Here is a 14,058-nt window from a genome sequence, read left to right as displayed (position 1 = left end):
CGCTCACCCCCACGGTGCATGCCGGACCCCTCCCCTCCATCTGCTGGGTGTATGCTCCTGCACCCCTGCGAAAGGAGTCTCCTTGTTGTGTCACTGCATGAGTCACTGCAGAAATCATGAAGCAAGGAAGAGCTGCAAAGCAAGAAAGACAGCTTGACTTGCAACGCATCCATCACATTCTAGGAAAAATGTGCTCCATGCTTCGTATTCTATCATTTCTGCTACTCTGGAGTCCTGGAGCTAAAAGGAACTCTAATCTTTCAGAGAAGCCGCAACTTGAGGCACTTTTCCTTCTCCCTCACCACCCCTCTTTCCTCGCATGCCACATCTTTTAAACTCAAGGGAACAGGAGTCTCCTGATTTGTATTTTGATGCCTCTTTGAGATCTTAAAAGAGTGGAATAAAAATGCTTCACATCAGGCAGACAGGGTCCTCGGTACAATATCCCGTGCTTTGGAAGATAAATTGGGATTGACGGCCCACGGGGGGAGGGTGAAGTCCTGCGCGAAGTTTCCAGCTGGCGTTTCCAGCTCGGCCCTCAACCCCTGGGACCTGGAGTCGCTCTAACAGGAGGAACGAAACCGTAATCCCCTCCTGGGGGGGACACCGGATGAAAGCCAAGACTTCACTCTCGCCACCGTCTAATTACCCAGGCAGAAAACAAGATGTACTGAACAGGTAAAGCAAGGGGCTTGGGGGCGGGAAGGATCCCCTCCTCCTCCCCTGAAGGCACAGTGCAGAGAACGCACCTGCTGTTGGACAGAAGCGACTCTCTGGGCAGCACCCGATCTGGGAAGACGGGAAACAAGGCGGCCAAGGCGGACACCGGGCTTTTGAACACCGCCAGGCAGCCAGATCGCCTGTGGGTTTCAACCGTTCCTCCCTCCGTGTGAGGGAAGGGACTGTCTTTTCTGGGGGCATGGGCTGGCATCTCTGTGGGCCGGGGCAGACGGGGGCAGGGTTGTGCTGCCTGCACCTTCCACCCTCCCTTTCAGGCCCAGGAAAGTCCAGGGTAAGGACCACTCCCACTTCCATGGCCCTTGAGACATAGCTGGAGAATTCTCCCCCCCCCATTTCTCTGCCCACCCATGGTGGGGGGCTAAAAAGGCCCTTTTCTCTGGGTGGACACTCAGTTCAGGGGCGGATCTAGCCAACCTGGGCTGATCTCAAAAATCAAAGCTGGGTTGGGCTGGCAAGCTGTAGGGCAGATTGAAAAACTGTCCCCGCGCCGACTAAGCCATCAGGAGTTGATCTCCCTGGGAAGACGCAGTTTCAAGCCTGTTTTGCTCTTCGAGTGAAAATCAGCTTAGCTGAGCCACCACTTGGAAATCAGACCCGACAGGCCATTACACAACGCAGGCTCATTTAGGGTGACTTAGTTTCAAATAAGCCTATAAAAGTTACTAGTCCACATGGTTTATGAGTCTCCTTCAGTTTTTATGGGTGCGTGTATAAAACACGTGTGACTTGCAAAACGAAAGCAACAAGGGGGAGAGAGATAAAGCCTAACTTTCTCAGATCCGTAAATGTCCCAGCAGATTTCGTTGATCAAATGCTTCCAGATTTTATTTAATGAGCTTTAAACAAAAAACGGCTCCTATCTCCCTAAGCCCTCCTGTCCTGAGGCCCAATTTGTGGCTTAAATAAAGAGAACAACAACAAGGAATCTTGGACCCCAGTTCTTTTACGTTTTGTCTGACTAGCAGCCTTCAATGGCCGATGGCCGATTCTTCCCTTCAAAACTCTTTTCTGTATTAACCCCCGCCCCCCCCCCCACAAACACCTTACACAGTGCCCTCCAAAGCCATAACTTCACATCTTGCTCATTAATTGCATCTGGGAGGGAACTGCTTCCTGCCTTCCCTCTTCCCCAGAACAGGTGCAAGCAACTTCAGAGCAACCTGGTGCCAGAGAAAATGCAGCTTGGTGATGTTTGCCCGGGAGGGGCGAGATGCCCCAATAGTGGCAAGGGACTGTAGACTTTGAAGAATGCGAAATTAAAGGGAGGTGGAATATGAGAAGCCTGACACTAAAATTAGACTTTTCACTTCCCCTGGAGAAAGTGTTCCCTTTGGCTCAAGGCTGGAAGCACAGAAGGAAGGAGTGGCTTTGCAGAAAATTCAACCCAGCATTTCTGGCATTAACTCTGTAATTATGGGCTGTTGAGTTGGTTTAATTACACATCACCTTCTTGCTACTGAAAAATATGAGAAACAACCTGGCATGGCCATTTACTCGGGGGTAAGCCCTACTGAACTCAATGAGGCCTCTTTGGAGCTGAGCGGGCAGCCGCCTCTGTGGCCTGGGGACCCCAAAGTGGGTTGGATCTCAGCTCCCATCCTCCCCAGCCTGCCTGCAGCTGGGCACGAGGGCTATTGGAGCCCTCGTGTTTTAATCCCTTCTCCCCAATGCCCACAGAATAAAGTCTTGCAGGGTTTATGCTCCCCCAGTGGGAACGTTCCTCCTTTTTGCTCCCAGTGCAAAGTTCCCACCCATGTCGTTTCCCGGCCGTTCTATTCCATGCAAGGACAGGTTTGCTTTTGAAACTCCTTTCCAAGAAGAAGAGAATCGCAAAATGTTTCTCCTGGGATGGCAAGGCGTGTCTTCCTTTTGCCCTCGGGGGCTAAATCCCCGCGCATGATCTGTGAAATCTGGCAGCTGAATAATCCCATTTTCTGAGTTTCTACAAAATGCAGAACATCAGCCAGCTGAGGAGGCTGGGTCGGCCTAGCAGGTCTGTAACTGGGCGGGGAGAAGCGCTGCGCAAAGAGGATCCCAGGAGCATCCCACCTCTCCCAAAACACCCCTCCTCGGGGGCCTGCAGCCCCCCAGCTTTCCTGCAACCTCAGGGGGTCTTTCAGTGGGGAAGCGGAGGCAGCCTGGCCTAGTCGGAAGGAAAGAACAGCCCACACCGGCAGCCCCTGCTGGACCGAACCCCAACCCCAGGAATTTGGAGAGATGTTCTACCCTCTGAGAATGAGGCAGAAAAACAGAAGCCTTGCTGGAGACGCCACAAGGCACCCCTTTGGCATCATGACTCTGACAGAGGAAGGCGGTAGCACCACCCCTGCGCCACCCCTTCCTCTTTCCCCAAGCGAAGGGGGAGAAAACAGCTCACGGAGGTGCCCTGCGGGGGACTGCACAAGGCCTGGGTTCAGGGTGGCTGGACCCTGCACTGCCCCCTCCCCACAGAGACGTTTCTGGCAGCCCTTGGCCCTCCCCAACTTCCTGCAAGGATCTCCTACTTGTCCTGAGAGAGGGAACGCAGGCCCTTTATTTACACATTCATCAAAGCCGGACTTCCTTCCTTCCCCCCTCCCGCCCAGAAACAGGCTTCCAGGCATCTACCAGGAAGGAGATCGAGGTAACAGGCAGGCCGGAAGCAAAAACCAAGATTGGAGAGGAAAGCAAGAGTCACCGGCCAGCCAGCCTCCCTCCAGCAGCCTCAGGAATGATGAAAGGTGCGCCCTGTGCCTTTTTGTGACCTTCCCCTGCCCATCAGGTGGCAAAATACCCTGCCAGCCTCGGGGCCTCCCGACAAAGCAGGCCTGGCTAGCACCTGGAAACCCCAGGGCCACAGGCTAGTCTGGCACGTCAAGAAATGCCACCGCAAACCAGTCCCATCCTTCCACAAGACCCCCACGTGAATGCCCACGAAGCCCCACCCGGCAACAGGAGATGCTCCTTCTTCCCCTCCAGCAGGCACTCGCCGGCCTCAGCCCGCCTGCGGGACCAGGAAGGCTGCCAGACACCTGGCTCGGGCGCTGGGCAGACGCGCGGCTCCCCAAGGGCACCCACCAGCGAACGAACCACCGAGATGCCGCAACCGTCCTCCTCCCGACTCGGGAAGGAACTGCCGGGGACGGACAGAAGACCCCCCGGCTTGTCCCACCCCCAAAGCCGGGGAAAAGACTGAGGTTTCCCTGGAGGCTCCACTCAGGGGAAATGCGCAGTTCCAGAACCACGGCCGAGCTGGAAAGTCAGCGGGGCCTGCTTTGTCGTTTGCGCACCCCACAGTGCACCTGCCTGATTCCAAGTCTCCAATGCACCCTGCCAACCCAGGATCCGGGACAAGATTCCCCCCTCCTGGGCAGGAGCATGGTCCTGCCCACTATGGGACCCCCACTGGTGGGTCCCCTTCCATCTCCTGCCCTTGACTGGTGCAAGCACAAGGGGCCAACGTGGGAGCTCCAGATGCCGCCGAGGCTCCCGTCAGGGCCACCGGATTACAAGCCCAGCGATGTCGGGAGATCTGCAGCCCCCATGGGTCCCGTTTCCTTGTTCCTCAGGTGCTGAACCAGGAGATCTGGTTTCTGCTCCTATAATTTTTTAAAGCCCTCGCTGCGTGGACGGAAGAGGAGGGGGGCACGGCCTCAACATGGCCATCCACCAAAAATGCAGTCCAGTCAATCTGTCGGGACTTTGGCCCCTCGCAATCCCACCCGTGTGCTCCAAACAGGGGCTCAGATTTGCAAGCGAAATTCCCCCCCTTCAAGCCTGAAGTCCTTGGACTGCAGCAGGACAGGAAGGGCGGTGGGGGCGCCCCTCTCCTGGCTGTCTTCCACCCCCACAAACAGCAGCACCAAGAAACAATAAACTCCCTTTTGCATTTTTCAGATGTTTCCCCGATGATGAAGACCGCAAGGATTCCTTTTGTGTCCCCCTCCCATGGGGAACATCTGAGTTTGGGGCTGGGGGCGGGGGCAGGATTCGGGAGGCCTTGCCAAAGAGGACAGGTGGCATCTATGTGGCCAAGGGCAGGTGGGGGGCGCTCAGCAAGGCGCCCAGGGAAGGTATCAGCTCCCGAAGGACCCTCCTGTTCCTGGCGCTGCCTTTTTTAAGGCTGCTGCTCTGCTGAGGACCCCCCCCCCCAACCCACCAGCCCTCGCATCCAAAACCCCCAAGCCCAGGCCCTCCTCTGGAAGCTGGTCCTTGGGCGAGTGCCAGATCACGGGGAGGGAGGATTTGCACGTTTTCCCACGCTGCCTTGGATGCAGAATTCCCAAGCAGGGTGGCTTGTTCATCACCCCCCAGGAAAGGGAGGCACGCTGTGGGGCGGAGGGCAGGATCCTTGGATGACCGCTTTCCAAGGTGGCGAAAGGGACCCAGCAATGGGCATCTTACAGTGGGGTCTCCTCTCTGCCACCCAAATAACCTTCCTGGGGAGATGCCAGGATCCTTGGAAGCACGGAGGCCTTGCATGCCAAAGGTCCCGGGTTTGAGGCTGGCTTCTTCCGGCAGGGTCCCCACACCCTTCGCTCCACCAGCCTAGAGCTTCAACATGCCAGTGAGGACCCTCCAAAACTCCAGCGCCCTTCAGCTCTGGCCACCAGCTCTACTGGCAGAAGCTGGAGTCGGGCCTAATCTGGAAGACCAGGGCATCCTTGCGTGGGGCGAGACAGACCGAAGGTCTCTCTTCTCTAGCGGCCAGGACAACACACAGCCTTGCACACCCCCGCAAAAACTGCCGTCCAGTCTCTGCGTGGGTTTGGTTTTCAAAACAAAAACAGGAGCTTCGCTGGCATCTGAAGATCTAGATTCTGCCCATCTCACAAGCTTCCTTTTATATTTAATACCCATCCCAGGTTCGGAGGGGATTTGCAGTGAAAGCAGGAGGGGGCCGGGAGCAGAAATGGAATCAAGTGCCTTAAAAAGGGCACCCTGGAAACTGAGCTGCCCCCCGCTTTTTGTCAACACCCTCCCAGCCAAATAAATGTCCACCGTCCAAGGGAGTCTACCTTACCCAACCAAAGACAACAGGGAAGAGCATCTGCCTTCATTCAGCAGGTGGGAGTGAGCCTCTTGCTGCCCACAGGTCTATTATTTCATTTCATTTATTTTTGCAAATAATAAATGCTGACGAGGTGGGCACCCACCAGAGCTGTTTGGATTTCTGGCAATTTTGCATGATTTGGGGTAATTTGCGGGGGGGCGGAGGGAGAGAGCCCACAAGATGCTGGTGTTCTTGTTCAAGTTCTCAAGAGGCCCGAAATCCCATGGCATGATGATTGTGCAAGATTTCAACCTTATTTTTGGGTGCTTGGAAAAAGAAGATGGGCAGTGGGGTTAATTCAGCTTTTAACAGGCTGTGATCAGGTCAGAGGTGCTCATTCACACACACACACACCATCTTAACACGGTTCCAGCTGTTTCTCTAAAGCTTCCCCATCACACTCAGCCCCCCCCCATTTCACTTATTGGTCGCAAAGTGCATTTTAATACGCCGCAGAGAGATCTCATCAGCCATTTAACAGCAGCCACAAGTGAGCAGAGGAAGAGGCCAAAACGTCCTGTCTTTAAACAGGAATTCAACATCGCCCCGGGGTGGGGGGGGAAGGGGGGAAATAAATACAGGCAGTCCTCGCTTAATGACCCCAATTGGGACCAGAACTTTGGTTGCTAAGCAAAGTGGTCATTAAGAGAATCCCACCTGATTTTATGCACTTTTTTGTGGCATCCATTAAGCGAATCACCACGGGCATTAAGCAAACAATGTGGTTGTTAAGTGAATCATGCAGTTCCCCACTGATTTTGCTTGCCTGAAGCCAGCCAGGAAGGTCAAAAATGGTGATCACATGACCACGGGATGCTGTGATGGTCAAAAGTGTGAGAACCGGTTGTAAGTCATTTTTTTCAACACCGTTAAGTCCGAACCTTCACTAAACAAACAGTTGTTAAGCAAGGACTACCTGTAAACAACTTGTCCTTTTCCCACGGATGAAATCAAGACATGGCCTCGGGTTAAATAGACCCCACCTGCTGCAATCCAAATCTGTTGGGGACCCCCCCCCCCAAAAAAAATAATTCCCAGTGAGACACTGTCCAACCACTTGTAACCACTTCGAGGCTAATCTATCAGCTGCTCCATTTCTTCAGGGGCATCTTTTTCCTGTTCAAAATAATACAAACCTTGGGGGGTCCTTGCATGGTCAGGTAGACACTCCCTGGTGTTGAGCCAATTCCTGCTGACTCTGTGGACCTCCATCCCCCCGACAGCTTCCTTGGCTGCATCCAAAAACAGGCGCAGCCAGTCCCACCACCCAGTGGATCTCCTCCGACACTGGAGGTGGGGGGAAGAGGACTGGCCACGCTCCCCCTGAGCCCAAGGGCCCCCCCAAAGCTGAAAACAGCCATGCACTCAGGATGGGGCAGCCGGCCTCTGGGTCTGGAAACTCAGGTCGGCCTGGACCCGGCAGTGGCCTTCCAGCCCCCAAACCGGCCACAACAGGAAATGCTGAAGGTACGTCCGTCCTGTTCAGGAGGTGAAGAAATCACGGGGAGGCGGCTCAGGAAGGAACCGCCAAGGGACACGAAGGAAGAAATCTCATTTGGAGGAGGCCTAAATCAAAACACAGCCATTCCACTCGCCCAGTGAGTAACCCAGAAGGATCCTGAAAGGGTGGAGGCCAAGGTCACCGTTGCTGCCCAGCCCTGAAAGGAATTTCCCAGGGAACCGGCTGCCGCATCAAGACCTGCCTGGACTGTCCCATCGGAGGCTTCTCCTGAGTTCCACCTGTAAGCCAAGCTTCCGCTGGCTATGCCCCCTGGCAGATTTCACTCTGGACCCACTCAGATACTAACCTGGTTTCCCTGAAGGAAACCCATCTTTGGAGGCTCTGCCGGCCATCTTAATCCCCGCTCCAGTGGGCTGTTGCAACTGCGGGCAAGGAAGGCCATCCCTCTTCCTACCACCTCCAGTGTCGGAGTAGATCCACTGGGTGGTGGGCCTGGCCCTCCTGTTTCTGGATGCAATCAAGGAAACTACCAGGGGGATGGAGGTCCAGAGTCATCAAGAGTCAAAAAATGCCACCGCAAACCAGCTCCCTCCTTCCCCAAAAAGACCATGTGGTCGTCCTCCGCCTTCCTCTACCAGTTTTTCCGCCCACCTGGAATATTTGCTCTGCAGGAGTCCCACAACACTCTGGCAACGCAATTCACCCAATTCCTGGGCCCACACATCACCATAAGTTCAACGGAGCTGGGGTGCATGCGCTACGCCACCATGGATGGTGAGCACTTTACCCTGGCGGAGCTTTTTCCGAACCCCCGTCCTGTTCGTGGCCTCTTTTGTCACCAGAGGTTCCTACAGGAGGAGAGGGCTGGACAGGACCCCTGAACTCGGCCCCCTCCAGCACGTGGCAGACCTGGTGGGATTCCTGAAGCTCTGCACTCGCTTTCAAAAACTGGAGGCTTGCTGAACCTGAAGACGGCTAACGTTTACTTCCTAAATCCAACGTTAAACGGGCGGCGGGGCATCATTGCCTAGGAAGTTCTCTGATGCTCACCAGACACTTTTCACAGGCAACCCGACACGGTTCTGCAAGCAGAAAAGCCACAGGTGAAACAGCTTCCTCCAAGCATCGGAGGGGCCACATTCTTTTCCTGCATCTCCTTCGTCCCACTTCTGGACAAATCTTCCTCTACAATTTATTTGTAATTCTGCTTGTCTTATTCGCTTCTTCTATTTTTACTTGGTAGCTGCCAGAGCCGTGCATCTGAGATGGACGGCCGTATAAATTAAAACAAACATACGTTCCATGCCCAGGAAGTAACCGTCCTTTCTGTTTTTCTTTTGCTGCTAACTGTTGAAACAACATGGCAGGGATGCCGCAAAACTGCTGCAGGAGAGGAGTGGGGAACTGTGAGCCCCTTTGCCCTGGGAGTGTCCCCCCGCCCTTTTGTAAAAGCCTTTTGGACTCACAACATACTTCTTATTTTAACTGAATTGGGTTTTTTTAAGCAAAATGTTACGCAGCTGCAAATGCAGGAGGGGCCTGAGTCCACCCAGAGACTGGGGTCCAAACTCCGCTTGCGAGCTGCCCCCTCTTGCCTTACAAGCTGGTGAGCCTTGCTGGCCCTGTCACCCATGCGCAGCCCCAGAAACCTTGGGCTCGTTCTCTCTAAGCCCAGAAATCAAGGCGACCTATTTGGTCCTGGAGCTGAACGACCGAACCTATTTTTTCTTTTCCTTCCTTCCTTCCTTCCTTCCTTCCTTCCTTCCTTCCTTCCTTCCTTCCTTCCTTCCTTCCTTCCTTCCTTCCTCCCTCCCTCCCTCCCTCCCTCCCTCCCTCTCCCTTCCCTTCCCTTCCCTTCCCTTCCCTTCCCTTCCCTTCCCTTCCCTTCCCTTCCCTTTCTTATAGATAGATAGATAGATAAGAGCTTTGATGGCTTTTTAGGAGCTTCCTTTTCTATTAAGTTTTACTGAAACTTCAAGAATTTATGCCCATTTCTTTACAAAAAATGTCCAGCCCACGCCACAGCCCTGATCTTGGGGAAAACTGAGGAGGGCCAGGCCTGGTTTGTGCACATCTAATTGCTGCCGAGAAAATGACGGGGCGATCCAGGGAGTCTTTACTTTGTGGGGGAGGAAAAGAACCAGGTGTGGGGCCTGAGTGAAAAGCACACTACGTTGGCCAGGCAACCAACAAACCCACAGCAGAGCCGGGGCATTTCCTGCAAACAAAAGCAGCAAAGCGCTGGCAGGACTGCTAGGAGATGGTTCAGGGAAGTGAGCTGCAGGCACTTTGCTGGGACTCCCCATGCCCGGGCACCTCTCCGCAGGTGTGCTGCTTTCTTTGCCAACATGCTCGACCACGTTCAGGGAAGGCCAGCCCTCGCCAGTCTGAGCAGATTGCCTGCCTGCCTGCCCCACCGACAAGGCTTAACCCTGCAGACGCGGAAAGAAGCTGGGCTTTGCTCCCCTCTTTCAACGGGCCTTCCTAGAAATCGCCGCTCAGTGACGGAGGAACCCTGAATGCAGAATTGTCCTTGGCCCAAAAGGCATCCCCCAACAGCAGTCTTGTGCTTTAAATCAGGGGTTTACCCTGGCACCCCAAGGCCCCCGGCCCCCTCCGAGCATCACAGCCAAGGGCCATTCTGCGCGGGACAGAGGCGCATAAATTGTGGGTGTTCCCACGAATCATGACGTTTGGTGAATTTACTTTCACTTTCACGGCACCACCCAAAAGTCCAAGGTCATTTCTGCCCAGACCCACTCCTGCATCCCTGCCTGGCCTACTTTGGGGGCGGCTGAAAGGCAGAGGCGCCACCCTGCAGCCCCCAGTCGAGGACGGCAGTGGGAATCCCAAAGGAAAACGGTGGCCAAACAGCGACATTGACTCCAGAAGGGAAGAAGGACCCTTGGTGTGGACCAAATTATTACTATTGTGCTATTAAAGGACATTCCTTGATTCTGCCATGACACAAAAGTGATGTTTAACTATCAACAATTCTGCTGCTGAGATGGAATTTAAAAAAGAACATCATTGGTGGGGTGGGGGGAGGCAAAAGGGAAATGCAACACAGCGCACTTTCATGAATGGGCCAAACATGTGGTTGCTCCGTGCGCTGGCACTGCGGGGTGGGGTGGGCAAGGCAGCATAGCTCCTCCCAATATATTCTTTTGGCACCCAGGGACGATTCAAGTCAACCCCCAACAGATACCCTCTAACTAAGAGAAGAAAAACCCTTCCTATGCAAGACACTTGAACTGAATTCTCAACTCACTGAGAATTACTCGCTGAGTAATTTAGTTTTTTAAACACATATTTGATGCTGGGCTAAGCACACAGTCCTTGAGCAAGCAAACAAATTGCCTGACATGCAAATTAAAACAGATAATACTATACATGCACACCCAGGGCAGTTAACTGGGTGTGTCGTACACAATTTCAAAACAAAGAGCCACAGTGGCTGACAAGGTGCAAAGAAGTGGCCCGTGTAATGCAACCCTACCCTCGAGTAATACCACTGGCATGTGGACAGGATTATCACAAAACCTCAACCAAGGTCAGAAGCTCAATTAGGCCAGTGAGTCTAAGTGCAGCCTCCACTTGGCCTTGCAACACAACTCACAATGGGTGATGAATGAGGCTGTTGATCTGGGGCCGATGGGAGGGGAGGAGGCTGCTGGGCACGGCCATTCATAGAGTCCTGGGGTCAGAAGGGTCCTTGGAGGTCTTCTATCCAGCCCCTGCCCAAGGCAGGAGTCCTCATACCATCCCTGACAAATGCTTGTCCAATCTTTTCTTGAAAACCTCCATTCGGCAGCAGGGTGAAGGCCGGCATAACTCGGGGAGACGGGCAGCGGGCCTTTGGGCAGGTGGGCAACTAAGGGCACCCCAGACCTGGCTGCATCTGTGCACACTGGCACAGTTGCACATCCCAGTAAGGCTTCCCTCAAAGGGGTGCCCAATTCACTGGCATTTTAAATACAATCAGCATGATGCCACCAAGCACTTTTCCTAATTTCTGATTCCGGCATATAAAAATATCTGAGGAGCAGGTGGGGTTTGGGGGCAGTGATCCATCGTGGTTTAATAGATCAGTGGAGTCCTTGCTGCTCTCCAGGCTTGGTGGTTGCTTGCAGACGTTTCGTTGCCCAACTAGGGAAGGTCACCAGTGCACACTGATGATGGCATGCAGTTGGGTCATGGAACGTCTGCAAGAAAACCACCAAGCTCGGAGAGCAGCAAGGACTCCACAGTTCAGCCCTGAGCTAGAGATCCTCTTCTACCGGGTTAGACCCACTTGGCCAAGATGCTCTCCCTGAGGTGCCTCCTCTTTGTCTCCTCAACCTCACAAGGTTGTTGTGAGCGTAAAGTGGTGGTCAGAAGAGGAAGGGTCTTGAAAACTCACCACTTCTCGCAACGGTCCAGAAAAGAGGAGCCACTCATTACCGCCGCAGGACTAATTCAGGAATAGACTTGCAGCTTTCAGACCACCACCCCCGTCCCTCCCTGACTCATCGCTCCCCAAACAAGGAGGGCAGGTAAGAACTCAGGTCGAAACAGAGGTCCGGCTTCACCTGATCAGACTTCGCAACAGGTGTTGTTCCCAGTTCAGAGAAAGAGCCGGCCTGGGAAAGGCGGGGATCATGCCCAACGACTGAACGCTGGACCGAAACCCACCTTGGGCTGTCTCTGATTCCCTTTTTCTTCTTGGGAATCTCTTCTGGGGTGGACATGGATTCCCTTTCTCATTTCCAGCGATGCCTTTGCAACCCTAAAGAGATTTTCTCCTGGGGCTTCCCCCAGAAGGGCACAGATCGTGGACCCTCGCACACAGCCCCCTCCTCACAAAGTCACCTGAGGGGTCTCCATCCCAGAAGCAAGGGGCTTACTCTTGGGGGGCCCAGCAGGAAGGAAACCAGGGGCCCTTGTTGCCGGTCCTACAGAAAAAGGGAGCTATTCCCAAGCTATTCTGGGAGGATGGGTGCACCTGGGATCAGGACCCCCCCAAATCTGGAGGCGGGCAGGAAGAGAAGATGGCCTTCCTACAGAGGCAGTCCCGCTGAACCCACCGATACGCCTGCAACCACACAGCAAAATCCCAGAAAACGCAGCTTGAGGCATTTCTGCCAAAGAGAGGCCAGCACGGATGGAGAAATCTCAGGGACACGGATCAGAACATAACCACATTTTCCCCAGCTCACAGGGACTCTGGTGATGTCTGAATAAATACTCAGTTTAGAGGCCTTCCTCTCCCCCCACCCTCCCATGTACGCCAAGCTGTCACTCAGCCCAGCAAATTCTGCTAGTCTTTCCCCTTCCATCTCAAAACTTCCTGCAACGGAGGACACATCTGCGGGGTCCCTGCGTTCTCAGGACAAAGTCCAGCAATTCACAGTTAAACTGTAACTTTTCAGAAGGGTGCAAGGAAGAGACGTGGGTGGGGGAAACATTTCTCCAATATTTTTTTACTTTAATATAATAAGATGCAGAGGCTTCGCAGGAGAGAAAGAAACTTTCCCTCGATTGAGAACAGCCGGCGGTGTGTGTGTTTCTCAAAGGAATGAAATAATGGTTTGCATGCAGGATGCTGGTCTCAGATGAGAACCAGACCAGTTTTTTCACATAAAGCAAAAATTCCTCTTTGTTTCCACATCCTCAGAGGCAGCAGCTCTGCTGGTCCCCTTCAAACAATCTAGTCCTCATGGATCCATTTAAAGAGGCCTTAGGAGGCAGCGTGCCAAGCATGGAGCTAGGCTGGGCTAAAGGGGGCAACCTCCAGGCAAGGGGCATTGGATCAAAGGGGAAATGGGAAGATGCAAGGGTGGGGCCGGAGGGGGCCCAGACTGTGGCCCCACCCAGACAGCTGAAAAATATTATACTGCCCCTTCCTCACTGTTTCAGGTCTGTTTATTTGTTCTCTTTACTACTAGTATCTATCTTGCGTTTCTGCAGCCATCTTGGTCAGCTCAGCGGCACACAGCTCGCCCACCAACATCCGCCCTATTTTTACGGGAGAACTGGCAATGGAGGCTTTACGGTCCACCGGTTTCTCTAGCTCCTCCAAAAACTGACCCGGGTGCTAGCCATGACAACATCCAGTGGCAGAGAGTTCCCCAGGTCCTTCCCTGGCTGCGTGAAGGCTAGGTACGGCCTGACTGTCCTGAAAACAACGGCCAATGCTGTTAGGCGCCAGAAAGGGAAACTTTGCCCTCCCCGGTTTCCCAATTTGTTGCTGCAAACCATACAGCAACGTGGGTCTCTGGGAACGGCAGGGGGCCTGCCTGCTGGGTTCCAAGATCGCAGATCCCAGGGCACCTGAAGGGGCCCCGTACTCAGCAGCTTGGCCCAGAAACAGCCCCCTGCTGCCGCTGGGGCCCTCTCCGTACAGGCACCGTAGCAAAGGCAGTGCCAGGTGTGTGAACACTCGCCACCTTCGAAACCTGGTCTGCCGCAAAGGAGCAGAGCAGGGCTGGGCACGGGGCGGCTCTGGTGCCCAGCCCTTCGGGGCAGCAGAAGAGGAGCGCTGGCTGAAAGGAGGCACCGGCAGCCAGGCCTTGGCAATGCCACACAGGTTTCGGAGGGCACCTTGGCCTTCCTCCTTCACGGGCCAAAGCAATGCCGGCAGAGCCCGCCCCAAGGGGTTCCTGCCTCCCTCTGGCATGCCAAGTGGGGAACCCGGCGAGCCAATGCAGGGGTCGTGCAAGGGAGGTCTGTTAGCAACTATCTCCTGGGCCTCTCCCAGCCTGTCAGCTCTGGCATTCACCACGGGAGCAATGCCACAAAGCACACCGCCCCAGTGGCTACCGTTCTGGGAACCCCCCAGGGT

General features: G+C 54.3%; 2 protein-coding genes across 3 annotated transcripts in view; one reads left to right on the top strand and one right to left on the bottom strand.

Annotated features, from left to right (window-relative positions):
• LOC134507016 (ATP-dependent RNA helicase DDX19B) overlaps positions 1-14,058 on the top strand; it is a 445,506-nt gene that overhangs the window by 183,667 nt on the left and 247,781 nt on the right. The gene's annotated exons all lie outside the window — the stretch shown is intronic.
• The window catches only part of KAZN (kazrin, periplakin interacting protein), a 111,303-nt gene that overhangs the window by 16,676 nt on the left and 80,569 nt on the right, over positions 1-14,058 (bottom strand). The window lies entirely within an intron of this gene.

This window comes from Candoia aspera, chromosome 18 (assembly GCF_035149785.1).
Source record: "Candoia aspera isolate rCanAsp1 chromosome 18, rCanAsp1.hap2, whole genome shotgun sequence".
Taxonomy (NCBI): domain Eukaryota; kingdom Metazoa; phylum Chordata; class Lepidosauria; order Squamata; family Boidae; genus Candoia; species Candoia aspera.
This window is presented reverse-complemented; position numbering and strand designations above follow the sequence as displayed.